The 26,120-nt window shown below is 46.4% G+C and overlaps 19 non-coding genes and 3 pseudogenes across 19 annotated transcripts; 1 reads left to right on the plus strand and 21 right to left on the minus strand.

Moving 5' to 3' along the window:
• Positions 1–454: 454 nt before the first annotated feature.
• LOC135001885 (U1 spliceosomal RNA) lies at positions 455–617 on the minus strand. The gene has a single exon (XR_010203204.1). It is a non-coding gene; the product is annotated as a U1 spliceosomal RNA (small nuclear RNA).
• Positions 618–769: 152 nt separating this feature from the next.
• Positions 770–933, minus strand: LOC135001845 (U1 spliceosomal RNA). Its single transcript, XR_010203169.1, has one exon. It is a non-coding gene; the product is annotated as a U1 spliceosomal RNA (small nuclear RNA).
• Positions 934–3,357: 2,424 nt separating this feature from the next.
• LOC135001841 (U1 spliceosomal RNA) lies at positions 3,358–3,521 on the minus strand. Its single transcript, XR_010203166.1, has one exon. It is a non-coding gene; the product is annotated as a U1 spliceosomal RNA (small nuclear RNA).
• Positions 3,522–3,673: 152 nt separating this feature from the next.
• LOC135001867 (U1 spliceosomal RNA) lies at positions 3,674–3,837 on the minus strand. Its single transcript, XR_010203187.1, has one exon. It is a non-coding gene; the product is annotated as a U1 spliceosomal RNA (small nuclear RNA).
• A 670-nt stretch (positions 3,838–4,507) lies between these two features.
• On the minus strand, positions 4,508–4,671 carry LOC135001898 (U1 spliceosomal RNA). Its single transcript, XR_010203215.1, has one exon. It is a non-coding gene; the product is annotated as a U1 spliceosomal RNA (small nuclear RNA).
• Positions 4,672–5,506: 835 nt separating this feature from the next.
• Positions 5,507–5,642, minus strand: LOC135001903 (U1 spliceosomal RNA; annotated as a pseudogene).
• Positions 5,643–5,794: 152 nt separating this feature from the next.
• On the minus strand, positions 5,795–5,958 carry LOC135001856 (U1 spliceosomal RNA). The gene has a single exon (XR_010203177.1). It is a non-coding gene; the product is annotated as a U1 spliceosomal RNA (small nuclear RNA).
• A 674-nt stretch (positions 5,959–6,632) lies between these two features.
• Positions 6,633–6,795, minus strand: LOC135001888 (U1 spliceosomal RNA). The gene has a single exon (XR_010203207.1). It is a non-coding gene; the product is annotated as a U1 spliceosomal RNA (small nuclear RNA).
• Positions 6,796–6,947: 152 nt separating this feature from the next.
• Positions 6,948–7,111, minus strand: LOC135001866 (U1 spliceosomal RNA). The gene has a single exon (XR_010203186.1). It is a non-coding gene; the product is annotated as a U1 spliceosomal RNA (small nuclear RNA).
• Positions 7,112–7,782: 671 nt separating this feature from the next.
• Positions 7,783–7,945, minus strand: LOC135001886 (U1 spliceosomal RNA). Its single transcript, XR_010203205.1, has one exon. It is a non-coding gene; the product is annotated as a U1 spliceosomal RNA (small nuclear RNA).
• A 152-nt stretch (positions 7,946–8,097) lies between these two features.
• LOC135001858 (U1 spliceosomal RNA) lies at positions 8,098–8,261 on the minus strand. The gene has a single exon (XR_010203179.1). It is a non-coding gene; the product is annotated as a U1 spliceosomal RNA (small nuclear RNA).
• A 674-nt stretch (positions 8,262–8,935) lies between these two features.
• Positions 8,936–9,098, minus strand: LOC135001889 (U1 spliceosomal RNA). The gene has a single exon (XR_010203208.1). It is a non-coding gene; the product is annotated as a U1 spliceosomal RNA (small nuclear RNA).
• Positions 9,099–9,250: 152 nt separating this feature from the next.
• On the minus strand, positions 9,251–9,414 carry LOC135001868 (U1 spliceosomal RNA). Its single transcript, XR_010203188.1, has one exon. It is a non-coding gene; the product is annotated as a U1 spliceosomal RNA (small nuclear RNA).
• A 695-nt stretch (positions 9,415–10,109) lies between these two features.
• On the minus strand, positions 10,110–10,251 carry LOC135001892 (U1 spliceosomal RNA; annotated as a pseudogene).
• A 152-nt stretch (positions 10,252–10,403) lies between these two features.
• On the minus strand, positions 10,404–10,567 carry LOC135001860 (U1 spliceosomal RNA). Its single transcript, XR_010203180.1, has one exon. It is a non-coding gene; the product is annotated as a U1 spliceosomal RNA (small nuclear RNA).
• Positions 10,568–12,991: 2,424 nt separating this feature from the next.
• LOC135001842 (U1 spliceosomal RNA) lies at positions 12,992–13,155 on the minus strand. The gene has a single exon (XR_010203167.1). It is a non-coding gene; the product is annotated as a U1 spliceosomal RNA (small nuclear RNA).
• Positions 13,156–13,307: 152 nt separating this feature from the next.
• LOC135001878 (U1 spliceosomal RNA) lies at positions 13,308–13,471 on the minus strand. Its single transcript, XR_010203198.1, has one exon. It is a non-coding gene; the product is annotated as a U1 spliceosomal RNA (small nuclear RNA).
• A 670-nt stretch (positions 13,472–14,141) lies between these two features.
• LOC135001899 (U1 spliceosomal RNA) lies at positions 14,142–14,305 on the minus strand. Its single transcript, XR_010203216.1, has one exon. It is a non-coding gene; the product is annotated as a U1 spliceosomal RNA (small nuclear RNA).
• A 152-nt stretch (positions 14,306–14,457) lies between these two features.
• LOC135001879 (U1 spliceosomal RNA) lies at positions 14,458–14,621 on the minus strand. The gene has a single exon (XR_010203199.1). It is a non-coding gene; the product is annotated as a U1 spliceosomal RNA (small nuclear RNA).
• Positions 14,622–15,292: 671 nt separating this feature from the next.
• LOC135001895 (U1 spliceosomal RNA) lies at positions 15,293–15,455 on the minus strand. The gene has a single exon (XR_010203213.1). It is a non-coding gene; the product is annotated as a U1 spliceosomal RNA (small nuclear RNA).
• Positions 15,456–15,607: 152 nt separating this feature from the next.
• Positions 15,608–15,771, minus strand: LOC135001869 (U1 spliceosomal RNA). Its single transcript, XR_010203189.1, has one exon. It is a non-coding gene; the product is annotated as a U1 spliceosomal RNA (small nuclear RNA).
• Positions 15,772–19,544: 3,773 nt separating this feature from the next.
• On the plus strand, positions 19,545–19,723 carry LOC135001848 (U1 spliceosomal RNA; annotated as a pseudogene).
• The last annotated feature ends 6,397 nt before the right edge of the window (positions 19,724–26,120 follow it).

Below are 26,120 nucleotides of genomic sequence, written 5' to 3' on the forward strand. Positions count from 1 at the left end.
AGTTCTGCAGAAGACGGATTTGCATACGGTGATGTCATCCAAGCAGTGGGTCAAAGTTGGCTTCAACCCTCATCTGCATATGAAAAGAGAAAAGGGGCGTGCAGGGCATGGCGGCCTTTTGCGGTGCTTGGATGACCCCTAGTTCGCATTAAACACCTCCACCCTCCTTTGGTGTGGGGCTCATGTTGGCCATGCCCCATCCCCTGAAGCATTCAAGCTGATTTCTTGCAGCAGCTGGGCACTGTAACAGCTCCAGAGCTGCTCTGTAAGGCAAGTAAAAGGGTGTGGGCCCTGCAGCACTACCTGTAGTTTGCATTGTGCATTGGAAGGCACAAAGTAAGCAGACGGGAGGAGAAGTCAGGATAGTGCACAAGGGTATAGAAGGGAGCGGTTGAAGAAAAGAGAAGTGGAAACAGACAGCAAACTAGGCTGGAGAGAGACCTGAGACAAAGAGATCTGAATTATACGAGAGCCGACCAGGGGAAACACAAATTATGCAGTCAAGTTTCCCACATTTGGGGAAATCGCAGGGGCAGCACACCCAGAGTGCAATGGGTGAGCCTTGCCCTGGGAGAAGCACCTTCATGATCATAGTATCTCACCTGGCAGGTAAGTAGGAGTTGGGCTAGAGCTGGGGAGGGTCGCTGTTCGGGCACCCCCCTGTCAAGTGAAAGAGATCCAACTGAGGCAGCACAAGGGAACTCTCGAAAGAAGAACAAGGCTAGAGGAAGATCTGAGACAAAGAAATCTGACTTTTACCAGAGCTGACCAGAGGAAAGCACAAACACAGTCCCCCACTACCACAAATAATGCAGTCGAGTTTCCCACATTTGGGAAAATCACAGGGGTCAGCATACCCAGAATGCAATGAATGAACCTCACCCTGGGAGAACAATCTTCATGACCATGGTATCTCCTATGCAAAATAAGTATGATTTGGGATAGGGCTGGTGAGGGCCGCTGCTCAGGCACATCTCTGTCAAGTAAAGGAGATTCAACTGAGGCAGCACAAGGGAACTCTCATCTGGGGACAACAACTGCAGGGAGACCACATCTTTTCAGATGAACATGGGAGGGCGGAAGGCTGCCTAATACTGAAGCACCATCAAATATCAAACCATATGCAACAACTAGTACAAGCACTCCTTGGGGAAGGTCTGCAGCAGACGGATTTGCATACGGTGATGTTATCCAAGCAGTGGGCCAAAGTTGACTGGAACCCTCATCTGCATATGAAAAGAGAAAAGGGGCATGCAGGGCATGGCGGCCTTTTGCAGTGCTTGGATGACCCCTAGTTCGCATTAAACACCCCCACCCTCCTTTGGTGTGGGGCTCATGTTGGCCATGCCCCATCCCCTGAAGCATTCAAGCTGATTTCTTGCAGCAGCTGGGCACTGTAACAGCTCCAGAGCTGTTCTGTAAGGCAAGTAAAAGGGTGTGGGCCCTGCAGCACCACCTGTTGTTCGCATTGTGCGTTGGAAGGCACAAATTAAGCAGACGGGAGGAGAAGTCAGGATAGTGCGCAAGGGCATACTTTTCTCTTAGTCCGGGGGCAAGGCTTCAAAATGGGGTCTGCAACGGAGGAGACACAGGGGGCGTGGTCACAGCAGCTTTTCTCTACAGCCTGCACTAGCAGGAGCCTACACCATTTTTTATGATCACGCTGAACTGCAGTGCGACTGCAATTACAGCATGGTCAAGAAGGGAGGCGTCATGCTGGGTGGCCATGCCCTGTCACTGTGCAGGAGCCAGCACAGCTCACACACTAGTCCCCGGGTGCAGCCCCCAACCCCCGGGACACCCGGAGCAACAAAATGTAGATTCAGGCCACCAGGCCACGCCCCTACCTATGAAACCATGCCTCCTTTTTACCATTGCGCTGTTTATCTGCGCGCACTGCATTACTATCTCCCTCGCCACCTTTCTGGGTGTCACCAGTGATAGTGACACCTCTGCCATGCTTGTAGCAGCTGGTCCTAAGATCTACGCCTCAAGCCCTGAGTGTTTGCCCTTGTGACTTGTTGATCATCATAGCGAAGCAGATGCTTACAGAAAACTGCAGGGGCTTAGATTGAAAATAAAAAAATTGATGGGTATAAGGTAGAGAGGAGCGGGTTCGGTTCTCCGAGAACCGAATTCCCCACGAACTCCACGTGGTTTACACTGGTCCGAGGCAGGCTCGGTTGTTCCCGCCTGACTCGGAAAACCTGAACAAGGGAAAATGTCATCATCCCGCTGTCGGATTCTTGCGAGATTCGGATTCCATATAAAGAGCTGCGCGTTGCTGCCATTTTTACTCGTGCATTGAAGAGAGAGCGGAGAGGACGTGGCTATGTTCTCTCAGTGGAAATCTCAATATCAGTGCTCAGTATCAGTGGTTACTTATTGCTGCTCAGTAATACTAGTAGTGTGTCTCTCCTGCTCAGTGTCAGTTCTCAGTAGTATCCTCATCAGTGCTCAGTATCACTGCTCATTGTCTTGTGCTGCATTGTGGTGCTCAGCATACTACAGTACATTACTAATAGTCCAGTGCTGCATCTTGCTGCTCAGTGTCAGTTCTAGTATCCTCATCAGTGCTCACTATCACTGCTCATTGCATTGTGGTGTTCTGTATACTACAGTAACATAGTAATATAGTATATATAGAGGAGCGGGTTCGGTTCTCCGAGAACCGAATTCCCGACGAACTCCACGTGGTTTACACTGGTCCGTGGCAGGCTCGGTTGTTCCCGCCTGACTCGGAAAACCTGAACAAGGGAAAATGTCATCATCCCGCTGTCGGATTCTCGCGAGATTCGGATTCCATATAAAGAGCTGCGCGTTGCCGCCATTTTTACTCGTGCATTGAAGAGAGAGCGGAGAGGACGTGGCTATGTTCTCTCAGTGGAAATCTCAATATCAGTGCCCAGTATCAGTGGTTACTTATTGCTGCTCAGTAATACTAGTAGTGTGTCTCTCCTGCTCAGTGTCAGTTCTCAGTAGTATCCTCATCAGTGCTCAGTATCACTGCTCATTGTCTTGTGCTGCATTGTGGTGCTCAGCATACAACAGTACATTACTAATAGTCCAGTGCTGCATCTTGCTGCTCATGTTGGCTATGCCCCAGCCCCTGAAGCATTCAAGCTGATTTCTTGCAGCAGCTGGGCACTGTAACAGCTCCAGAGCTGCTCTGTAAGGCAAGTAAAAGGGTGTTGGCCCTGCAGCACTACCTGTAGTTTGCATTGTGCGTTGGAAGGCACAAAGTAAGCAGACAGGAGAAGTCAGGAGAGTGCACAAGGGCATAGAAGGCAGGGGCTCAAGAAAAGAGAAGTGGAAACAGACAGCAAACTAGGCTGGAGAGAGACCTGAGACAAAGAGATCTGAATTATACGAGTAGCCGACCAGAGGAAACACAAATTATGCAGTCAAGTGTCCCACATTTGGGGAAATCGTAGGAGCAGCACACCCAGAGTGCAATGGGTGAGCCTTGCCCTGGTAGAAGCACCTTCCTGATCATAGTATCTCACTTGGCAGGTAAGTAGGAGTTGGGCTTGAGCTGGGGAGGGTCGCTGCTCGGGCACCCCCCTGTCAAGTGAAGGAGATCCAACTGAGGCAGCACAAGGAAACTCTCAAAAAAAGAACAAGGCTAGAGGAAGATCTGAGACAAAGAAATCTGACTTTTACCAGAGCTGACCAGAGGAAAGCACAAACACAGTCCCCCACTACCACAAATAATGCAGTCGAGTTTCCCACATTTGGGGAAATCACAGGGGTCAGCATACCCAGAATGCAATGAATGAACCTCACCCTGGGAGAACAATCTTCATGACCATGGTATCTCCTATGCAAAATAAGTATGATTTGGGATAGGGCTGGGGAGGGCCGCTGCTCAGGCACATCTCTTTCAAGTAAAGGAGATTCAACTGAGGCAGCACAAGGGTACTCTCATCTGGGGACAACAACTGCAGGGAGAACACATATTTTCAGATGAACATGGGAGAGCTGAAGGCTGCCTAATACTGAAGCACCCCAAACAACAAACCAAATGCAACAACTAGTACAAGCATTCCTGGGGGAAGGTCTGCAGAAGACGGATTTGCATACGGTGATGTCATCCAAGCAGTGGGCCAAAGTTGGCTGGAACCCTCATCTGCATATGAAAAGAGAAAAGGGGTATGCAGGGCATGGCGGCCTTTTGCGGCGCTTGGATGACCCTTAGTTCGCATTAAACACCTCCACCCTCCGTCGGTGTGGGGCTCATGTTGGCTATGCCCCAGCCCCTGAAGCATTCAAGCTGATTTCTTGCAGCAGCTGGGCACTGTAACAGCTCCAGAGCTGCTCTGAAAGGCAAGTAAAAGGGTGTGGGCCCTGCAGCACTACCTGTAGTTTGCATTGTGCGTTGGAAGGCACAAAGTAAGCAGACAGGAGAAGTCAGGAGAGTGCACAAGGGCATAGAAGGCAGCGGCTCAAGAAAAGAGAAGTGGAAACAGACAGCAAACTAGGCTGGAGAGAGACCTGAGACAAAGAGATCTGAATTATACGAGTAGCCGACTAGAGGAAACACAAATTATGCAGTCAAGTGTCCCACATTTGGGGAAATCGTAGGAGCAGCACACCCAGAGTGCAATGGGTGAGCCTTGCCCTGGGAGAAGCACCTTCCTGATCATAGTATCTCACCTGGCAGGTAAGTAGGAGTTGGACTAGAGATGGGGAGGGTCGCTGCTCGGGCACCCCCCTGTCAAGTGAAGTTCTGCAGAAGACGGATTTGCATACGGTGATGTCATCCAAGCAGTGGGTCAAAGTTGGCTTCAACCCTCATCTGCATATGAAAAGAGAAAAGGGGCGTGCAGGGCATGGCGGCCTTTTGCGGTGCTTGGATGACCCCTAGTTCGCATTAAACACCTCCACCCTCCTTTGGTGTGGGGCTCATGTTGGCCATGCCCCATCCCCTGAAGATGAACATGGGAGGGCAGAAGGCTGCCTAATACTGAAGCACCCCCAAACAACAAACCAAATGCAACAACTAGTGCAAGCATTCCTGGGGGAAGGCCTGCCGCAGATGGATTTGCATATGGTGATGTCATCCAAGCAGTGGGTCAAAGTTGGCTTCAACCCTCGTCTGCATATGAAAAGAGAAAAGGGGCGTGCAGGGCATGGTGGCCTTTTGCGGCGCTTGGCTGACCCCTAGTTTGCATTAAACACCTCCACCCTCCTTTGGTGTGGGGCTCATGTTGGCTATGCCCCAGCCCCTGAAGCATTCAAGCTGATTTCTTGCAGCAGCTGGGCACTGTAACAGCTCCAGAGCTGCTCTGTAAGGCAAGTAAAAGGGTGTGGGCCCTGCAGCACTACCTGTAGTTTGCATTGTGCATTGGAAGGCACAAAGTAAGCAGACGGGAGGAGAAGTCAGGATAGTGCACAAGGGTATAGAAGGGAGCGGCTGAAGAAAAGAGAAGTGGAAACAGACAGCAAACTAGGCTGGAGAGAGACCTGAGACAAAGAGATCTGAATTATACGAGAGCCGACGAGGGGAAACACAAATTATGCAGTCAAGTTTCCCACATTTGGGGAAATCGCAGGAGCAGCACACCCAGAGTGCAATGGTTGAGCCTTGCCCTGGGAGAAGCACCTTCATGATCATAGTATCTCACCTGGCAGGTAAGTAGGAGTTGGGCTAGAGCTGGGGAGGGTCGCTGCTCGGGTTCCCCCCTGTGAAGTGAAGGAGATCCAACTGAGGCAGCACCAGGGAACTCTCGAAAGAAGAACAAGGCTAGAGGAAGATCTGAGACAAAGAAATCTGACTTTTACCAGAGCTGACCAGAGGAAAGCACAAACACAGTCCCCCACTACCACAAATAATGCAGTCGAGTTTCCCACATTTGGGAAAATCACAGGGGTCAGCATACCCAGAATGCAATGAATGAACCTCACCCTGGGAGAACAATCTTCATGACCATGGTATCTCCTATGCAAAATAAGTATGATTTGGGATAGGGCTGGTGAGGGCAGCTGCTCAGGCACATCTCTGTCAAGTAAAGGAGATTCAACTGAGGCAGCACAAGTGAACTCTCATCTGGGGACAACAACTGCAGGGAGACCACATCTTTTCAGATGAACATGGGAGGGCGGAAGGCTGCCTAATACTGAAGCACCATCAAATATCAAACCATATGCAACAACTAGTACAAGCACTCCTGGGGGAAGGTCTGCAGCAGACGGATTTGCATACGGTGATGTTATCCAAGCAGTGGGCCAAAGTTGACTGGAACCCTCATCTGCATATGAAAAGAGAAAAGGGGCATGCAGGGCATGGCGGCCTTTTGCAGTGCTTGGATGACCCCTAGTTCGCATTAAACACCTCCCCCCTCCTTTGGTGTGGGGCTCATGTTGGCCATGCCCCATCCCCTGAAGCATTCAAACTGATTTCTTGCAGCAGCTGGGCACTGTAACAGCTCCAGAGCTGCTCTGTAAGGCAAGTAAAAGGGTGTGGGCCCTGCAGCACTACCTGTAGTTTGCATTGTGCATTGGAAGGCACAAAGTAAGCAGACGGGAGGAGAAGTCAGGATAGTGCACAAGGGTATAGAAGGGAGCGGCTGAAGAAAAGAGAAGTGGAAACAGACAGCAAACTAGGCTGGAGAGAGACCTGAGACAAATAGATCTGAATTATACGAGAGCCGACCAGGGGAAACACAAATTATGCAGTCAAGTTTCCCACATTTGGGGAAATCGCAGGGGCAGCACACCCAGAGTGCAATGGGTGAGCCTTGCCCTGGGAGAAGCACCTTCATGATCATAGTATCTCACCTGGCAGGTAAGTAGGAGTTGGGCTAGAGCTGGGGAGGGTCGCTGCTCGGGTACCCCCCTGTCAAGTGAAGGAGATCCAACTGAGGCAGCACAATGGAACTCTCGAAAGAAGAACAAGGCTAGAGGAAAATCTGAGACAAAGAAATCTGACTTTTACCAGAGCTGACCAGAGGAAAGCACAAACACAGTCCCCCACTACCACAAATAATGCAGTCAAGTTTCCCACATTTGGGGAAATCACAGGGGTCAGCATACCCAAAATGCAATGAATGAACCTCACCCTGGGAGAACAATCTTCATGACCATGGTATCTCCTATGCAAAATAAGTATGATTTGGAATAGGGCTGGGGAGGGCCGCTGCTCATGCACATCTCTGTCAAGTAAAGGAGATTCAACTGAGGCAGCACAAGGGAACTCTCATCTGGGGACAACAACTGCAGGGAGAACACATATTTTCAGAAGAACATGGGAGGGCAGAAGGCTGCCTAATACTGAAGCACCCCCAAACAACAAACCAAATGCAACAACTAGTGCAAGCATTCCTGGGGGAAGTTCTGCAGAAGACGGATTTGCATACGGTGATGTCATCCAAGCAGTGGGTCAAAGTTGGCTTCAACCCTCATCTGCATTTGAAAAGAGAAAAGGGGCGTGCAGGGCATGGCGGCCTTTTGCGGTGCTTGGATGACCCCTAGTTCGCATTAAACACCTCCACCCTCCTTTGGTGTGGGGCTCATGTTGGCCATGCCCCATCCCCTGAAGCATTCAAGCTGATTTCTTGCAGCAGCTGGGCACTGTAACAGCTCCAGAGCTGCTCTGTAAGGCAAGTAAAAGGGTGTGGGCCCTGCAGCACTACCTGTAGTTTGCATTGTGCATTGGAAGGCACAAAGTAAGCAGACGAGAGAAGTCAGGATAGTGCACAAGGGTATAGAAGGGAGCGGTTGAAGAAAAGAGAAGTGGAAACAGACAGCAAACTAGGCTGGAGAGAGACCTGAGACAAAGAGATCTGAATTATACGAGAGCCGACCAGGGGAAACACAAATTATGCAGTCAAGTTTCCCACATTTGGGGAAATCGCAGGGGCAGCACACCCAGAGTGCAATGGGTGAGCCTTGCCCTGGGAGAAGCACCTTCATGATCATAGTATCTCACCTGGCAGGTAAGTAGGAGTTGGGCTAGAGCTGGGGAGGGTCGCTGTTCGGGCACCCCCCTGTCAAGTGAAAGAGATCCAACTGAGGCAGCACAAGGGAACTCTCGAAAGAAGAACAAGGCTAGAGGAAGATCTGAGACAAAGAAATCTGACTTTTACCAGAGCTGACCAGAGGAAAGCACAAACACAGTCCCCCACTACCACAAATAATGCAGTCGAGTTTCCCACATTTGGGAAAATCACAGGGGTCAGCATACCCAGAATGCAATGAATGAACCTCACCCTGGGAGAACAATCTTCATGACCATGGTATCTCCTATGCAAAATAAGTATGATTTGGGATAGGGCTGGTGAGGGCAGCTGCTCAGGCACATCTCTGTCAAGTAAAGGAGATTCAACTGAGGCAGCACAAGTGAACTCTCATCTGGGGACAACAACTGCAGGGAGACCACATCTTTTCAGATGAACATGGGAGGGCGGAAGGCTGCCTAATACTGAAGCACCATCAAATATCAAACCATATGCAACAACTAGTACAAGCACTCCTGGGGGAAGGTCTGCAGCAGACGGATTTGCATACGGTGATGTTATCCAAGCAGTGGGCCAAAGTTGACTGGAACCCTCATCTGCATATGAAAAGAGAAAAGGGGCATGCAGGGCATGGCGGCCTTTTGCAGTGCTTGGATGACCCCTAGTTCGCATTAAACACCTCCCCCCTCCTTTGGTGTGGGGCTCATGTTGGCCATGCCCCATCCCCTGAAGCATTCAAGCTGATTTCTTGCAGCAGCTGGGCACTGTAACAGCTCCAGAGCTGCTCTGTAAGGCAAGTAAAAGGGTGTGGGCCCTGCAGCACTACCTGTAGTTTGCATTGTGCATTGGAAGGCACAAAGTAAGCAGACGGGAGGAGAAGTCAGGATAGTGCACAAGGGTATAGAAGGGAGCGGCTGAAGAAAAGAGAAGTGGAAACAGACAGCAAACTAGGCTGGAGAGAGACCTGAGACAAATAGATCTGAATTATACGAGAGCCGACCAGGGGAAACACAAATTATGCAGTCAAGTTTCCCACATTTGGGGAAATCGCAGGGGCAGCACACCCAGAGTGCAATGGGTGAGCCTTGCCCTGGGAGAAGCACCTTCATGATCATAGTATCTCACCTGGCAGGTAAGTAGGAGTTGGGCTAGAGCTGGGGAGGGTCGCTGCTCGGGTACCCCCCTGTCAAGTGAAGGAGATCCAACTGAGGCAGCACAATGGAACTCTCGAAAGAAGAACAAGGCTAGAGGAAAATCTGAGACAAAGAAATCTGACTTTTACCAGAGCTGACCAGAGGAAAGCACAAACACAGTCCCCCACTACCACAAATAATGCAGTCAAGTTTCCCACATTTGGGGAAATCACAGGGGTCAGCATACCCAAAATGCAATGAATGAACCTCACCCTGGGAGAACAATCTTCATGACCATGGTATCTCCTATGCAAAATAAGTATGATTTGGAATAGGGCTGGGGAGGGCCGCTGCTCATGCACATCTCTGTCAAGTAAAGGAGATTCAACTGAGGCAGCACAAGGGAACTCTCATCTGGGGACAACAACTGCAGGGAGAACACATATTTTCAGATGAACATGGGAGGGCAGAAGGCTGCCTAATACTGAAGCACCCCCAAACAACAAACCAAATGCAACAACTAGTGCAAGCATTCCTGGGGGAAGTTCTGCAGAAGACGGATTTGCATACGGTGATGTCATCCAAGCAGTGGGTCAAAGTTGGCTTCAACCCTCATCTGCATATGAAAAGAGAAAAGGGGCGTGCAGGGCATGGCGGCCTTTTGTGGTGCTTGGATGACCCCTAGTTCGCATTAAACACCTCCACCCTCCTTTGGTGTGGGGCTCATGTTGGCCATGCCCCATCCCCTGAAGCATTCAAGCTGATTTCTTGCAGCAGCTGGGCACTGTAACAGCTCCAGAGCTGCTCTGTAAGGCAAGTAAAAGGGTGTGGGCCCTGCAGCACTACCTGTAGTTTGCATTGTGCATTGGAAGGCACAAAGTAAGCAGACGGGAGGAGAAGTCAGGATAGTGCACAAGGGTATAGAAGGGAGCGGTTGAAGAAAAGAGAAGTGGAAACAGACAGCAAACTAGGCTGGAGAGAGACCTGAGACAAAGAGATCTGAATTATATGAGAGCCGACCAGGGGAAACACAAATTATGCAGTCAAGTTTCCCACATTTGGGGAAATCGCAGGGGCAGCACACCCAGAGTGCAATGGGTGAGCCTTGCCCTGGGAGAAGCACCTTCATGATCATAGTATCTCACCTGGCAGGTAAGTAGGAGTTGGGCTAGAGCTGGGGAGGGTCGCTGTTCGGGCACCCCCCTGTCAAGTGAAAGAGATCCAACTGAGGCAGCACAAGGGAACTCTCGAAAGAAGAACAAGGCTAGAGGAAGATCTGAGACAAAGAAATCTGACTTTTACCAGAGCTGACCAGAGGAAAGCACAAACACAGTCCCCCACTACCACAAATAATGCAGTCGAGTTTCCCACATTTGGGAAAATCACAGGGGTCAGCATACCCAGAATGCAATGAATGAACCTCACCCTGGGAGAACAATCTTCATGACCATGGTATCTCCTATGCAAAATAAGTATGATTTGGGATAGGGCTGGTGAGGGCCGCTGCTCAGGCACATCTCTGTCAAGTAAAGGAGATTCAACTGAGGCAGCACAAGGGAACTCTCATCTGGGGACAACAACTGCAGGGAGACCACATCTTTTCAGATGAACATGGGAGGGCGGAAGGCTGCCTAATACTGAAGCACCATCAAATATCAAACCATATGCAACAACTAGTACAAGCACTCCTTGGGGAAGGTCTGCAGCAGACGGATTTGCATACGGTGATGTTATCCAAGCAGTGGGCCAAAGTTGACTGGAACCCTCATCTGCATATGAAAAGAGAAAAGGGGCATGCAGGGCATGGCGGCCTTTTGCAGTGCTTGGATGACCCCTAGTTCGCATTAAACACCCCCACCCTCCTTTGGTGTGGGGCTCATGTTGGCCATGCCCCATCCCCTGAAGCATTCAAGCTGATTTCTTGCAGCAGCTGGGCACTGTAACAGCTCCAGAGCTGTTCTGTAAGGCAAGTAAAAGGGTGTGGGCCCTGCAGCACCACCTGTTGTTCGCATTGTGCGTTGGAAGGCACAAATTAAGCAGACGGGAGGAGAAGTCAGGATAGTGCGCAAGGGCATACTTTTCTCTTAGTCCGGGGGCAAGGCTTCAAAATGGGGTCTGCAACGGAGGAGACACAGGGGGCGTGGTCACAGCAGCTTTTCTCTACAGCCTGCACCAGCAGGAGCCTACACCATTTTTTATGATCACGCTGAACTGCAGTGCGACTGCAATTACAGCATGGTCAAGAAGGGAGGCGTCATGCTGGGTGGCCATGCCCTGTCACTGTGCAGGAGCCAGCACAGCTCACACACTAGTCCCCGGGTGCAGCCCCCAACCCCCGGGACACCCGGAGCAACAAAATGTAGATTCAGGCCACCAGGCCACGCCCCTACCTATGAAACCATGCCTCCTTTTTACCATTGCGCTGTTTATCTGCGCGCACTGCATTACAATCTCCCTCGCTACCTTTCTGGGTGTCACCAGTGATAGTGACACCTCTGCCATGCTTGTAGCAGCTGGTCCTAAGATCTACGCCTCAAGCCCTGAGTGTTTGCCCTTGTGACTTGTTGATCATCATAGCGAAGCAGATGCTTACAGAAAACTGCAGGGGCTTAGATTGAAAATAAAAAAATTGATGGGTATAAGGTAGAGAGGAGCGGGTTCGGTTCTCCGAGAACCGAATTCCCCACGAACTCCACGTGGTTTACACTGGTCCGAGGCAGGCTCGGTTGTTCCCGCCTGACTCGGAAAACCTGAACAAGGGAAAATGTCATCATCCCGCTGTCGGATTCTTGCGAGATTCGGATTCCATATAAAGAGCTGCGCGTTGCTGCCATTTTTACTCGTGCATTGAAGAGAGAGCGGAGAGGACGTGGCTATGTTCTCTCAGTGGAAATCTCAATATCAGTGCTCAGTATCAGTGGTTACTTATTGCTGCTCAGTAATACTAGTAGTGTGTCTCTCCTGCTCAGTGTCAGTTCTCAGTAGTATCCTCATCAGTGCTCAGTATCACTGCTCATTGTCTTGTGCTGCATTGTGGTGCTCAGCATACTACAGTACATTACTAATAGTCCAGTGCTGCATCTTGCTGCTCAGTGTCAGTTCTAGTATCCTCATCAGTGCTCACTATCACTGCTCATTGCATTGTGGTGTTCTGTATACTACAGTAACATAGTAATATAGTATATATAGAGGAGCGGGTTCGGTTCTCCGAGAACCGAATTCCCGACGAACTCCACGTGGTTTACACTGGTCCGTGGCAGGCTCGGTTGTTCCCGCCTGACTATGAAAACCTGAACAAGGGAAAATGTCATCATCCCGCTGTCAGATTCTCGCGAGATTCGGATTCCATATAAAGAGCTGCGCGTTGCCGCCATTTTTACTCGTGCATTGAAGAGAGAGCGGAGAGGACGTGGCTATGTTCTCTCAGTGGAAATCTCAATATCAGTGCCCAGTATCAGTGGTTACTTATTGCTGCTCAGTAATACTAGTAGTGTGTCTCTCCTGCTCAGTGTCAGTTCTCAGTAGTATCCTCATCAGTGCTCAGTATCACTGCTCATTGTCTTGTGCTGCATTGTGGTGCTCAGCATACAACAGTACATTACTAATAGTCCAGTGCTGCATCTTGCTGCTCATGTTGGCTATGCCCCAGCCCCTGAAGCATTCAAGCTGATTTCTTGCAGCAGCTGGGCACTGTAACAGCTCCAGAGCTGCTCTGTAAGGCAAGTAAAAGGGTGTTGGCCCTGCAGCACTACCTGTAGTTTGCATTGTGCGTTGGAAGGCACAAAGTAAGCAGACAGGAGAAGTCAGGAGAGTGCACAAGGGCATAGAAGGCAGGGGCTCAAGAAAAGAGAAGTGGAAACAGACAGCAAACTAGGCTGGAGAGAGACCTGAGACAAAGAGATCTGAATTATACGAGTAGCCGACCAGAGGAAACACAAATTATGCAGTCAAGTGTCCCACATTTGGGGAAATCGTAGGAGCAGCACACCCAGAGTGCAATGGGTGAGCCTTGCCCTGGTAGAAGCACCTTCCTGATCATAGTATCTCACTTGGCAGGTAAGTAGGAGTTGGGCTTGAGCTGGGGAGGGTCGCTGCTCGGGCACCCCCCTGTCAAGTGAAGGAGATCCAACTGAGGCAGCACAAGGAAACTCTCAAAAAAAGAACAAGGCTAGAGGAAGATCTGAGACAAAGAAATCTGACTTTTACCAGAGCTGACCAGAGGAAAGCACAAACACAGTCCCCCACTACCACAAATAATGCAGTCGAGTTTCCCACATTTGGGGAAATCACAGGGGTCAGCATACCCAGAATGCAATGAATGAACCTCACCCTGGGAGAACAATCTTCATGACCATGGTATCTCCTATGCAAAATAAGTATGATTTGGGATAGGGCTGGGGAGGGCCGCTGCTCAGGCACATCTCTTTCAAGTAAAGGAGATTCAACTGAGGCAGCACAAGGGAACTCTCATCTGGGGACAACAACTGCAGGGAGAACACATATTTTCAGATGAACATGGGAGAGCTGAAGGCTGCCTAATACTGAAGCACCCCAAACAACAAACCAAATGCAACAACTAGTACAAGCATTCCTGGGGGAAGGTCTGCAGAAGACGGATTTGCATACGGTGATGTCATCCAAGCAGTGGGCCAAAGTTGGCTGGAACCCTCATCTGCATATGAAAAGAGAAAAGGGGTATGCAGGGCATGGCGGCCTTTTGCGGCGCTTGGATGACCCTTAGTTCGCATTAAACACCTCCACCCTCCGTCGGTGTGGGGCTCATGTTGGCTATGCCCCAGCCCCTGAAGCATTCAAGCTGATTTCTTGCAGCAGCTGGGCACTGTAACAGCTCCAGAGCTGCTCTGAAAGGCAAGTAAAAGGGTGTGGGCCCTGCAGCACTACCTGTAGTTTGCATTGTGCGTTGGAAGGCACAAAGTAAGCAGACAGGAGAAGTCAGGAGAGTGCACAAGGGCATAGAAGGCAGCGGCTCAAGAAAAGAGAAGTGGAAACAGACAGCAAACTAGGCTGGAGAGAGACCTGAGACAAAGAGATCTGAATTATACGAGTAGCCGACTAGAGGAAACACAAATTATGCAGTCAAGTGTCCCACATTTGGGGAAATCGTAGGAGCAGCACACCCAGAGTGCAATGGGTGAGCCTTGCCCTGGGAGAAGCACCTTCCTGATCATAGTATCTCACCTGGCAGGTAAGTAGGAGTTGGGCTAGAGATGGGGAGGGTCGCTGCTCGGGCACCCCCCTGTCAAGTGAAGGAGATCCAACTGAGGCAGCACAAGGAAACTCTCGAAAAAAGAACAAGGCTAGAGGAAGATCTGAGACAAAGAAATCTGTCTTTTACCAGAGCTGACCAGAGGAAAGCACAAACACAGTCCCCCACTACCACAATTAATGCAGTCGAGTTTCCCACATTTGGGGAAATCACAGGGGTCAGCATACCCAGAATGCAATGAATGAACCTCACCCTGGGAGAACAATCTTCATGACCATGGAAACTTCTATGCAAAATAAGTATGATTTGGGATAGGGCTGGGGAGGGCCGCTGCTCATGCACATCTCTGTCAAGTAAAGGAGATTCAACTGAGGCAGCACAAGGGAACTCTCATCTGGGGACAACAACTGCAGGGAGAACACATATTTTCAGATGAACATGGGAGGGCAGAAGGCTGCCTAATACTGAAGCACCCCCAAACAACAAACCAAATGTAACAACTAGTAAAAGCATTCCTGGGAGAAGGTCTGCAGAAGTCGGATTTGCATACGGTGATGTCATCCAAGCAGTGGGCCAAAGTTGGCTGGAACCCTCATCTGCATATGAAAAGAGAAAAGGGTTATGCTGGGCATGGCGGCCTTTTGCGGTGCTTGGATGACCCCTAGTTCGCATTAAATACCTCCACCCTCCTTCGGTGTGGGGCTCATGTTGGCTATGCCCCAGCCCCTGAAGCATTCAAGCTGATTTCTTGCAGCAGCTGGGCACTGTAACAGCTCCAGAGCTGCTCTGTACGGCAAGTAAAAGGGTGTGGGCCCTGCAGCACTACCTGTAGTTCGCATTGTGCGTTGGAAGGCACAAAGTAAGCAGACGGGAGAAGTCAGGATAGTGCGCAAGGGCATAGAAGGGAGCGGCTCAAGAAAACAGAAGTGGAAACAGACAGCAAACTAGGCTGGAGAGAGACCTGAGACAAAGAGATCTGAATTATACGAGAGCCGACCAGGGGAAACACAAATTATGCAGTCAAGTTTCCCACATTTGGGGAAATCGCAGGAGCAGCACACCCAGAGTGCAATGGGTGAGCCTTGCCCTGGGAGAAGCACCTTCATGATCATAGTATCTCACCTGGCAGGTATGTAGGAGTTGGGCTAGAGCTGGGGAGGGTCGCTGCTCGGGTACCCCCCTGTCAAGTGAAGGAGGTCAAACTGAGGCAGCACAATGGAACTCTCGAAAGAAGAACAAGGCTAGAGGAAGATCTGAGACAAAGAAATCTGACTTTTACCAGAGCTGACCAGAGGAAAACACAAACACAGTCCCCCACTACCACAAATAATGCAGTTGAGTTTCCCACATTTGGGGAAATCACAGGGGTCAGCATACCCAGAATGCAATGAATGAACCTCACCCTGGGAGAACAATCTTTATGACCATGGTATCTCCTATGCAAAATAAGTATGATTTGAGATAGGGCTGGGGAGGGCCGCTGCTCAGGCACATCTCTGTCAAGTAAAGGAGATTCAACTGAGGCAGCACAAGGGAACTCTCATCTGGGGACAACAACTGCCGGGAGAACACATATTTTCAGATGAACATGGGAGGGCAGAAGGCTGCCTAATACTGAAGCACGCCCAAACAACAAACCAAATGCAACAACTAGTACAAGCATTCCTGGGAGAAGGTCTGCAGAAGACGGATTTGCATACGGTGATGTCATCCAAGCAGTGGGCCAAAGTTGGCTGGAACCCTCATCTGCATATGTTGAAGATACAATTTGTGAATTGCATTTAACACTATCTCCCTTTCCTGGGGAGAAGATGGTAGGGCCGATTTGAAAAACCGGCGAGGAGGCACCTCTTCGAATTTCAGCTTGTAACCCTGAGAAACAATTTCTATTGCCTAGGGATCCACCTGCGAATGAACCCAGATGTGGCTGAAAACTCGAAGACGTGCCCCCAACTGGGCGGACTCCTTTAGCGGAGCCCCAGCGTCATGCGGTGGATTTTGTAGAGGCCGGGGAGGACTTCTGTTCCTGGGAACTAGCTGTGTTGTGCAGCTTCTTCCCTCTGCCCTTACCTCTGGCAAGAAAGGACGCACCTCGTACTTTCTTGTTTCTCTGTGATCGAAAGGACTGTATTTGATAATGTGGTGCTTTCTTAGGCTGTGAGGGAATATAAGGCAAAAAATTTGATTTACCAGCTGTAGCTGTGGAGACTAGGTCCGAGAGACCTTCCCCAAACAATTCCTCACCCCTGTAAGGTAAAACCTCCATATGCCTTTTTGAGTCGGCATCACCTGTCCATTGCCGGGTCCATAGGACTCGTCTAGCAGAAATCGACATAGCGTTTATTCTAGAACCCAGTAGACTAATGTCACTTTGAGCATCTCTCATATATAGGACAGCATCTTTTATATGCCCTATGGTCAATAACATAGCATCCTTATCTAGGGTCTCAATCTCTGCTGATAAGGTATCTGTCCATGCTGCCACCGCGCTACAACCCCGGCCGACGCAATTGCCGGTCTGAGTAAGGTACCAGAATGTGTGTAAATGGACTTTAGGGTAACCTCCTGCTTGCGGTCAGCAGGGTCCCTGATGGTAGCTGTATCCTGGGATGGCAGCGCTACCTTTTTGGATAAGCGTGTCAATGCTTTATCCACCCTAGGGGAGGATTCCCACCGTATCCTGTCCATTGGCGGGAAAGGATACGCCATAAGAATCCTTTTGGGAATCTGCAGCTTTTTGTCTGGAGATTCCCAAGCTTTTTCACATAATTCGTTCAACTCATGTGAGGAGGGAAAGGTTATCTCAGGTTTCTTTCCCTTATACATGTGTACCCTCGTGTCAGGGACAGGGGACTCTGTGATGTGCAAAACATCTTTTATTGCAATAATCATATATCGAATACATTTAGCCAATTTTGGCTGTAACTTTGCATCATCGTAGTCGACACTGGAGTCAGAATCTGTGTCGGTATCTGTGTCAACTATTTGGGATAGTGGGCGCTTTTGAGACCCCGAAGGTCCCTGCGACATAGGGACAGGCATGGGTTGACTCCCTGACTGTTCCCTAGCTTCAGCTTTGTCTAATCTCTTGTGTAATAAGTTTACATTAGCACTTAAAACATTCCACATATCCATCCAGTCAGGTGTCGGCGTTGTCGATGGAGACACCACATTAATTTGCTCCTGCTCCTCTCTAGGAGAGCCTTCTACCTCAGACATGTCGACACACGTGTACCGACACACCATACACTCAGGGAATCCTCTTATCTGAGGACAGTTCCCCAACAAGGCCCTTTGGAGAGACAGAGAGAGAGAGTATGCCAGCACACACCCCAGCGCTATATGACCCAGGAAAAAAACACAATAATTTTATGTTTACCCAGTAGCGCTGTATTTCCATATATATATGCGCCTAATTATGTGCCCCCCTCTTCTTTAAGACCCTCTTTCTACCGTGGTATAAGCAGGGGAGAGTCCGTGGAGCTTCCCCTCAGCGGTGCTGTGGAGAAAATGGCGCTGGTGAGTGCTGAGGGAGAAGCCCCACCCCCTCAGCGACGGGCTTCTGTCCCGCTCAAATATAGTAAAAAAATGGCGGGGGCTCTTATATATATATATACAGTGCCTAGCTGCATATATATTTATTTTGCCAAAGAGAGGTCTATATTGCTGCCCAGGGCGTCCCCCCTGCGCCCTTCACCCTTACACTGACTGCCGTGTGTGAGGTGTATTGGAGCAATGGAGCACAGCTTTACTGCTGTGCGTTACCTCAGTGAAGATCATGAAGTCTTCCGCCGCCTCTGAAGTCTTCTTTTCTTCTCATACTCACCCGGCTTCTATCTTCCGGCTCTGCGAGGGGGACGGCGGCGCGGCTCTGGGACGGACGGCGAGGGTGAGACCTGCGTACCGATCCCTCTGGAGCTAATGCTGTACAGTAGCCTAAGAAGCAGAGCCTATCAACTCACAGAAGTAGGTGTGCATCTCTCCCCTCCGCCCCTCGATGCAGGGAGTCTGTTGCCAGCAGGCTCCCTGAAAATAAAAAAATCTAACAAATATACTTTCTGTCAGGAAACTCAGGAGAGCTCCCTGAAAAGCACCCAGTCTCCTCTGGGCACAGTAGTAAACTGAGGTCTGGAGGAGGGGCATAGAGGGAGGAGCCAGTGCACACCCAGATCTAAAGTCTTTCTTAAAGTGCCCATGTCTCCTGCGGAGCCCGTCTATCCCCCATGGTCCTTACGGAATCCCCAGCATCCTCTAGGACGTAAGAGAAAAATTATGCTGGCAGAAAAATCCAATTGAGTGATTAAACAGCTCCAGAGCTGCTCTGTAAGGCAAGTAAAAGGGTGTGGGCCCTGCAGCACTACCTGTAGTTTGCATTGTGCATTGGAAGCCTAGTTTGCTGTCTGTTTCCACTTCTTTTTTCTTGAGCCCCTCCCGTCTATACCCTTGTGCACTATCCTGACTTCTCCTCCCGTCTGCTTACTTTGTGCCTTCCAATGCACAATGCAAACTACAGGTAGTGCTGCAGGGCCCACACCCTTTTACTTGCCTTACAGAGCAGCTCTTGAGCTGTTACAGTGCCCAGCTGCTGCAAGAAATCAGCGTGAATGCTTCAGGGGCTGGGGCATGGCCAACATGAGCCCCACACCGAAGGAGGGTGGGGGTGTTTAATGCGAACTAGGGGTCTCGCACAATGCGAACTACAGGTATTGCTGCAGGGCCCACACCCTTTTACTTGCCTTACAGAGCAGCTCTGGAGCTGTTACAGTGCCCAGCTGCTGCAAGAAATCAGCTTGAATCCTTCAGGGGCTGGGGCATAGCCAACATGAGCCCCACACCGACGGAGGGTGGAGGTGTTTAATGCGAACTAGGGGTCATCCAAGTGCCGCAAAAGGCCGCCATGCCCTGCACACCCCTTTTCTCTTTTCATATGCAGACGAGGGTTGAAGCCAACTTTGACCCACTGCTTGGATGACATCGCCATATGCAAATCCATCTGCTGCAGGCCTTCCCCCAGGAATGCTTGCACTAGTTGTTGCATTTGGTTTGTTGTTTGGGGGTGTTTCAGTATTAGGCAGCCTTCTGCCCTCCCATGTTCATCTGAAAATATGTGTTCTCCCTGCAGTTGTTGTCCCCAGATGAGAGTTCCCTTGTGCTGCCTCAGTTGAATCTCCTTTACTTGACAGAGATGTGCCTGAGCAGCGGCCCTCCCCAGCCCTATCCCAAATCATACTTATTTTGCATAGGAGATACCATGGTCATGAAGACTGTTCTCCCAGGGTGCGGTTCATTCATTGCATTCTGGGTATGCTGACCTCTGTGATTTCCCCAAATGTGGGAAACTCGACTGCATTATTTAATGCGAACTAGGGGTCATCCAAGCACCGCAAAAGGCCGCCATGCCCTGCATACCCCTTTTCTCTTTTCATAAGCAGACGAGGTTTGAAGCCAACTTTGACCCAATGCTTGGATGACATCACTTGCTGCCTTTCCAATGAAGCAAGTTTAATTTAATAATAGGTGAAAAACCATCCCTACAAAGGTGTTAATCAGATACTTGGCTTTGTGGACACTTTTCAGAGCACAAATTTGTTAGCATAAAAATAAAGCCAGAAAATGAAGAGCTGTTTAATCACTCAATTGGATTTTTCTGCCAGCATATTTCTTTTTCTCTGCAACCCACTGCTAAATTGTGCTTCCTAGCTGTTTTTATAAAATCACTGAATCAAATCTAACTCTGATTACATCAGAGAAGGCCAGGTACCCTACACCATAACAGGGGGTTTGAAATTTTGACTTGTCTACTTAAAGATCACCAAAATCTGATAACAAGGTCAATTAAGTCCCTGGGTGGGATTGAACCACCAACCTTTTGATTAATAGCCTTACACACTAACTGATTGCGCCACAGCGACACTTTGCAAAAGTACATACTGACAAAGGCTAATAAGCATTCATCTAGAACGATTCCTAGAAACATTTTAAAAAGTCAATAATGTGGAGAGTTTTTGTAAGATGTTTCTTCCATCAACCAATGAAGAAACACATTGGTACTTTCCCATGATGAGTGAGTGCTTCAGGATCTTTTGCACTTACATGTGCAGCAGAGTACTGTAATGGAAGCATGCTGGGTCCATAACCCAGAGGTAGGCATATTGAAACTATCCTCTGCTATATGCATTTTTTTTTGTTAATTAAAGTAATCCAAAACTGGGATTGATATTTTTGCTCTTTTATTTTTACTTAAAGTACAATAACTTTTACCATTTTAATTTGTTTTAATAGTATATTGACAGTATTGTTTTCTTTCAAAAATCCAATTAATTTTCTTTACCCGATTATTAAAATGGTAATTGACAAAAACAAACTACATTGTCACCAGAAGAGCAATACAAAATGTACAAGTGATATATTAAAATCATCTTTCCAGCTTGAATTTCAATGATGCATTGGGGCAACGATTTTGTGAGAAACATCTTCACCCTTAAATAAAGATTTTCTTAATTCCTTACCTGTGTGCTAATTAGATATCACCTTGTTTTCACATTAAACAGACTTCCACATGAGAAAACAGCAAAGATGCAGTGGCGTTAATGTTTCCTGGTGTCAACCTGTATTATTTCAGTAGACATTGAAATGAAGATGCATCTTGCTGCCTTTCCAATGAAGCAAGTTTAATTTAGTAATAGGTGAAAAACCATCCCTACAAAGGTGTTAATCAGAGACTTGTCTTTGTGGACACTTTTCAGAGAACAAATTTGTTAGTATAAAAATAAAGCCAGAAAATGAAGAGCTGTTTAATCACTCAATTGGATTTTTCTGCCAGCATATTTCTTTTTCTCTGCAACCCACTGCTAAATTGTTCTTCCTAGCTGTTTTTATAAAATCACTGAATCAAATCTAACTCTGATTACATTAGAGAAGGCCAGGTACCCTACACCATAACAGGGGGTTTGAAATTTTGACTTGTCTACTTAAAGATCACCAAAATCTGATAACAAGGTCAATTAAGTCCCTGGGTGGGATTGAACCACCAACCTTTTGGTTAATAGCCTTACACACTAACTGATTGCGCCAAAACAACACTTTGCAAAAGAACATACTGACAAAGGCTAATAAGCATTCATCTAGAACGATTCCTAGAAACATTTTAAAAAGTCAATAATGTGGAGAGTTTTTGTAAGATGTTTCTTCCATCAACCAATGAAGAAACACATTGGTACTTTCCCATGATAAGTGAGTGCTTCAGGACCTCTTGCACTTACATGTGCAACAGAGTACTGTAATGGAAGCATGCTGGGTCCATAACCCAGAGGTAGGCAGATTGAAACTATCCTCTGCTATATGCATTTTTTTTTGTTAATTAAAGTAATCCAAAACTGGGATTGATATTTTTGCTCTTTTATTTTTACTTAAAGTACAATAACTTTTACCATTTTAATTTGTTTTAATAGTATATTGACAGTATTGTTTTCTTTCAAAAATCCAATTAATTTTCTTTACCCGATTATTAAAATGGTAATTGACAAAAACAAACTACATTGTCACCAGAAGAGCAATACAAAATGTACAAGTGATATATTAAAATCATCTTTCCAGCTTGAATTTCAATGATGCATTGGGGCAACGATTTTGTGAGAAACATCTTCACCCTTAAATAAAGATTTTCTTAATTCCTTACCTGTGTGCTAATTAGATATCACCTTGTTTTCACATTAAACAGACTTCCACATGCGAAAGCAGCAAGGATGCAGTGGCGTTAATGTTTCCTGGTGTCAACCTGTATTATTTCAGTAGACATTGAAATGAGGATGCATCTTGCTGCCTTTCCAATGAAGCAAGTTTAATTTAGTAATAGGTGAAAAACCATCCCTACAAAGGTGTTAATCAGAGACTTGGCTTTGTGGACACTTTTCAGAGAACAAATTTGTTAGTATAAAAATAAAGCCAGAAAATGAAGAGCTGTTTAATCACTCAATTGGATTTTTCTGCCAGCATATTTCTTTTTCTCTGCAACCCACTGCTAAATTGTGCTTCCTAGCTGTTTTTATAAAATCACTGAATCAAATCTAAACATCAGAGAAGGCCAGGTACCCTACACCATAACAGTGGGTTTGAAATTTTGACTTGTCTACTTAAAGATCACCAAAATCTGATAACAAGGTCAATTAAGTCCCTGGGTGGGATTGAACCACCAACCTTTTGGTTAATAGCCTTACACACTAACTGATTGCGCCACAGCGACACTTTGCAAAAGTACTTACTGACAAAGGCTAATAAGCATTCATCTAGAATGATTCCTAGAAACATTTTAAAAAGTCAATAATGTGGAGAGTTTTTGTAAGATGTTTCTTCCATCAACCAATGAAGAAACACATTGGTACTTTCCCATGATGAGTGAGTGCTTCAGGATCTCTTGCACTTACATGTGCAGCAGAGTACTGTAATGGAAGCATGCTGGGTCCATAACCCAGAGGTAGGCAGATTGAAACTATCCTCTGCTATATGCATTTTTTTTGTTAATTAAAGTAATCCAAAACTGGGATTGATATTTTTGCTCTTTTATTTTTACTTAAAGTACAATAACTTTTACCATTTTAATTTGTTTTAATAGTATTGTTTTCTTTCAAAAATCCTATTAATTTTCTTTACCCGATTATTAAAATGGTAATTGACAAAAACAAACTACATTGTCACCAGAAGAGCAATACAAAATGTACAAGTGATATATTAAAATCATCTTTCCAGCTTGAATTTCAATGATGCATTGGGGCAACGATTTTGTGAGAAACATCTTCACCCTTAAATAAAGATGTTCTTAATTCCTTACCTGTGTGCTAATTAGATATCACCTTGTTTTCACATTAAACAGACTTCCACATGAGAAAACAGCAAAGATGCAGTGGCGTTAATGTTTCCTGGTGTCAACCTGTATTATTTCCGTAGATATTGAAATGAGGATGCATCTTGCTGCCTTTCCAATGAAGCAAGTTTAATTTAGTAATAGGTGAAAAACCATCCCTACAAAGATGTTAATCAGATACTTGGCTTTGTGGACACTTTTCAGAGAACAAATTTGTTATCATAAAAATAAAGCCAGAAAATGAAGAGCTGTTTAATCACTCAATTGGATTTTTCTGCCAGCATTTTTCTTTTTCTCTGCAACCCACTGCTAAATTGTGCTTCCTAGCTGTTTTTTTTATAAAATCACTTAATCAAATCTAACTCTGATTACATCAGAGAAGGCCAGGTACCCTACACCATAAGAGGGGGTTTGCAATTTTGACTTGTCTACTTAAATATTACCAAAATCTGATCACAAGGTCAATTACGTCCCTGGATGGGATTGAACCACCAACCTTTTGATTAATAGCTGAACACACTAACCGATCGCGCCACAGAGACACTTTGCGAAAAGTACATACTGACAAAGACTAATAAGCATTCATCTAGAACGTTTCCTAGAAAAACTTTAAAAAGTCAATAATCTGGAGAGTTTTTGTAAGATGTTTCTTCCAGCAACCAATGAAGAAACACATTGTTACTTTCGCATGATGAGTGAGTGCTTCAGGATCTCTTGCACTTACATGTGCAGCAGAGTACTGCAATGGAAGCATGCTGGGCCCATAACCCAGAGGTAGGCAGATTGAAACTATCCTTTGCTATATGCATTTTTTTTTTGTTCATTAAAATAATCCAAAACTGGGATTGATATTTTAGCTTTTTTTTTTACTTAAAGTACAATAACTTTTACCATTTTAATTTGTTTTAATAGTATATTGACAGTATTGTTTTCTTTCAAAAATCCAATTAATTTTCTTTACCCGATTATTAAAATGGTAATTGACAAAAACAAACTACAGTGTCACCAGAAGAGCAATACAAAATGTACAAGTGATATATTAAAATCATCTTTCCAGCTTGAATTTCAATGATGCATTGGGGCAACGATTTTGTGAGAAACATCTTCACCCTTAAATAAAGATTTTCTTAATTCCTTACCTGTGTGCTAATTAGATATCACCTTGTTTTCACATTAAACAGACTTCCACATGAGAAAGCAGCAAGGATGCAGTGGCGTTAATGTTTCCGGGTGTCAACCTGTATTATTTCAGTAGATATTGAAATGAGGATGCATCTTGCTGCCTTTCCAATGAAGCAAGTTTAATTTAGTAATAGGTGAAAAACCATCCCTACAAATATGTTAATCAGATACTTGGCTTTGTGGACACTTTTCAGAGAACAAATTCGTTAGCATAAAAATAAAGCCAGAAAATGAAGAGCTGTTTAATCACTCAATTGGATTTTTCTGCCAGCATATTTCTTTTTCTCTGCAACCCACTGCTAAATTGTGCTGCCTAGCTGTTTTTTTTATAAAATCACTGATTCAAATCTAACTCTGATTACATCAGAGTAGGCCAGGTACCCTACACCATAAGAAGGGGGTTTGAAATTTTGACTTGTCTACTTAAAGATCACCAAAATCTGATAACAAGGTCAATTACATCCCTGGGTGGGATTGAACCACCAACCCTTTGATTAATAACCAAACACACTAACAGATTGCGCCACAGAGACACTTTACAAACGTACATACTGACAAAGGCTAATAAGCATTCATCTAGAACGTTTCCTAGAAAAACTTTAAAAAGTCAATAATCTGGAGAGTTTTTGTAAGATGTTTCTTCCATCAACCAACGAAGAAACACATTGGTACTTTCCCATGATGAGTGAGTGCTTCAGGATCTCTTGCACTTACATGTGCAGCAGAGTACTGCAATGGAAAAATGCTGGGCCCATAACCCAGAGGTAGGCAGATTGAAACTATCCTCTGCTATATGCATTTTTTTTTGTTAATTAAAGTAATCCAAAACTGGGATTGATATTTTTGCTCTTTTATTTTTACTTAAAGTACAATAACTTTTACCATTTTAATTTGTTTTAATAGTATATTGACAGTATTGTTTTCTTTCAAAAATCCACTTAATTTTCTTTACCCTATTATTAAAATGGTAATTGACACAAACAAACTACATTGTCACCAGAAGAGCAATACAAAATGTACAAGTGATATATTAAAATCATCTTTCCAGCTTGAATTTCAATGATGCATTGGGGCAACGATTTTGTGAGAAACACCTTCACCCTTAAATAAAGATTTTCTTAATTCCTTACCTGTGTGCTAATTAGATATCACCTTGTTTTCACATTAAACAGACTTCCACATGCGAAAGCAGCAAGGATGCAGTGGCGTTAATGTTTCCTGGTGTCAACCTGTATTATTTCAGTAGACATTGAAATGAGGATGCATCTTGCTGCCTTTCCAATGAAGCAAGTTTAATTTAGTAATAGGTGAAAAACCATCCCTACAAAGGTGTTAATCAGAGACTTGGCTTTGTGGACACTTTTCAGAGAACAAATTTGTTAGCATAAAAATAAAGCCAGAAAATGAAGAGCTGTTTAATCACTCAATTGGATTTTTTTGCCAGCATATTTCTTTTTCTCTGCAACCCACTGCTAAATTGTGCTTCCTAGCTGTTTTTATAAAATCACTGAATCAAATCTAACTCTGATTACATCAGAGAAGGCCAGGTACCCTACACCATAACAGGGGGTTTGAAATTTTGACTTGTCTACTTAAATATCACCAAAATCTGATAACAAGGTCAATTACGTCCCTTAGTGGGATTGAACCACCAACCTTTTGATTAATAACCATACACACTGAGGCAGCACAAGGGAACTCTCGAAAGAAGAACAAGGCTAGAGGAAGAACTGAAACAAAGAAATCTGACTTTTACTAGA

This window comes from Pseudophryne corroboree, unplaced genomic scaffold (assembly GCF_028390025.1).
Source record: "Pseudophryne corroboree isolate aPseCor3 unplaced genomic scaffold, aPseCor3.hap2 scaffold_1678, whole genome shotgun sequence".
In the NCBI taxonomy this organism is placed as follows: domain Eukaryota; kingdom Metazoa; phylum Chordata; class Amphibia; order Anura; family Myobatrachidae; genus Pseudophryne; species Pseudophryne corroboree.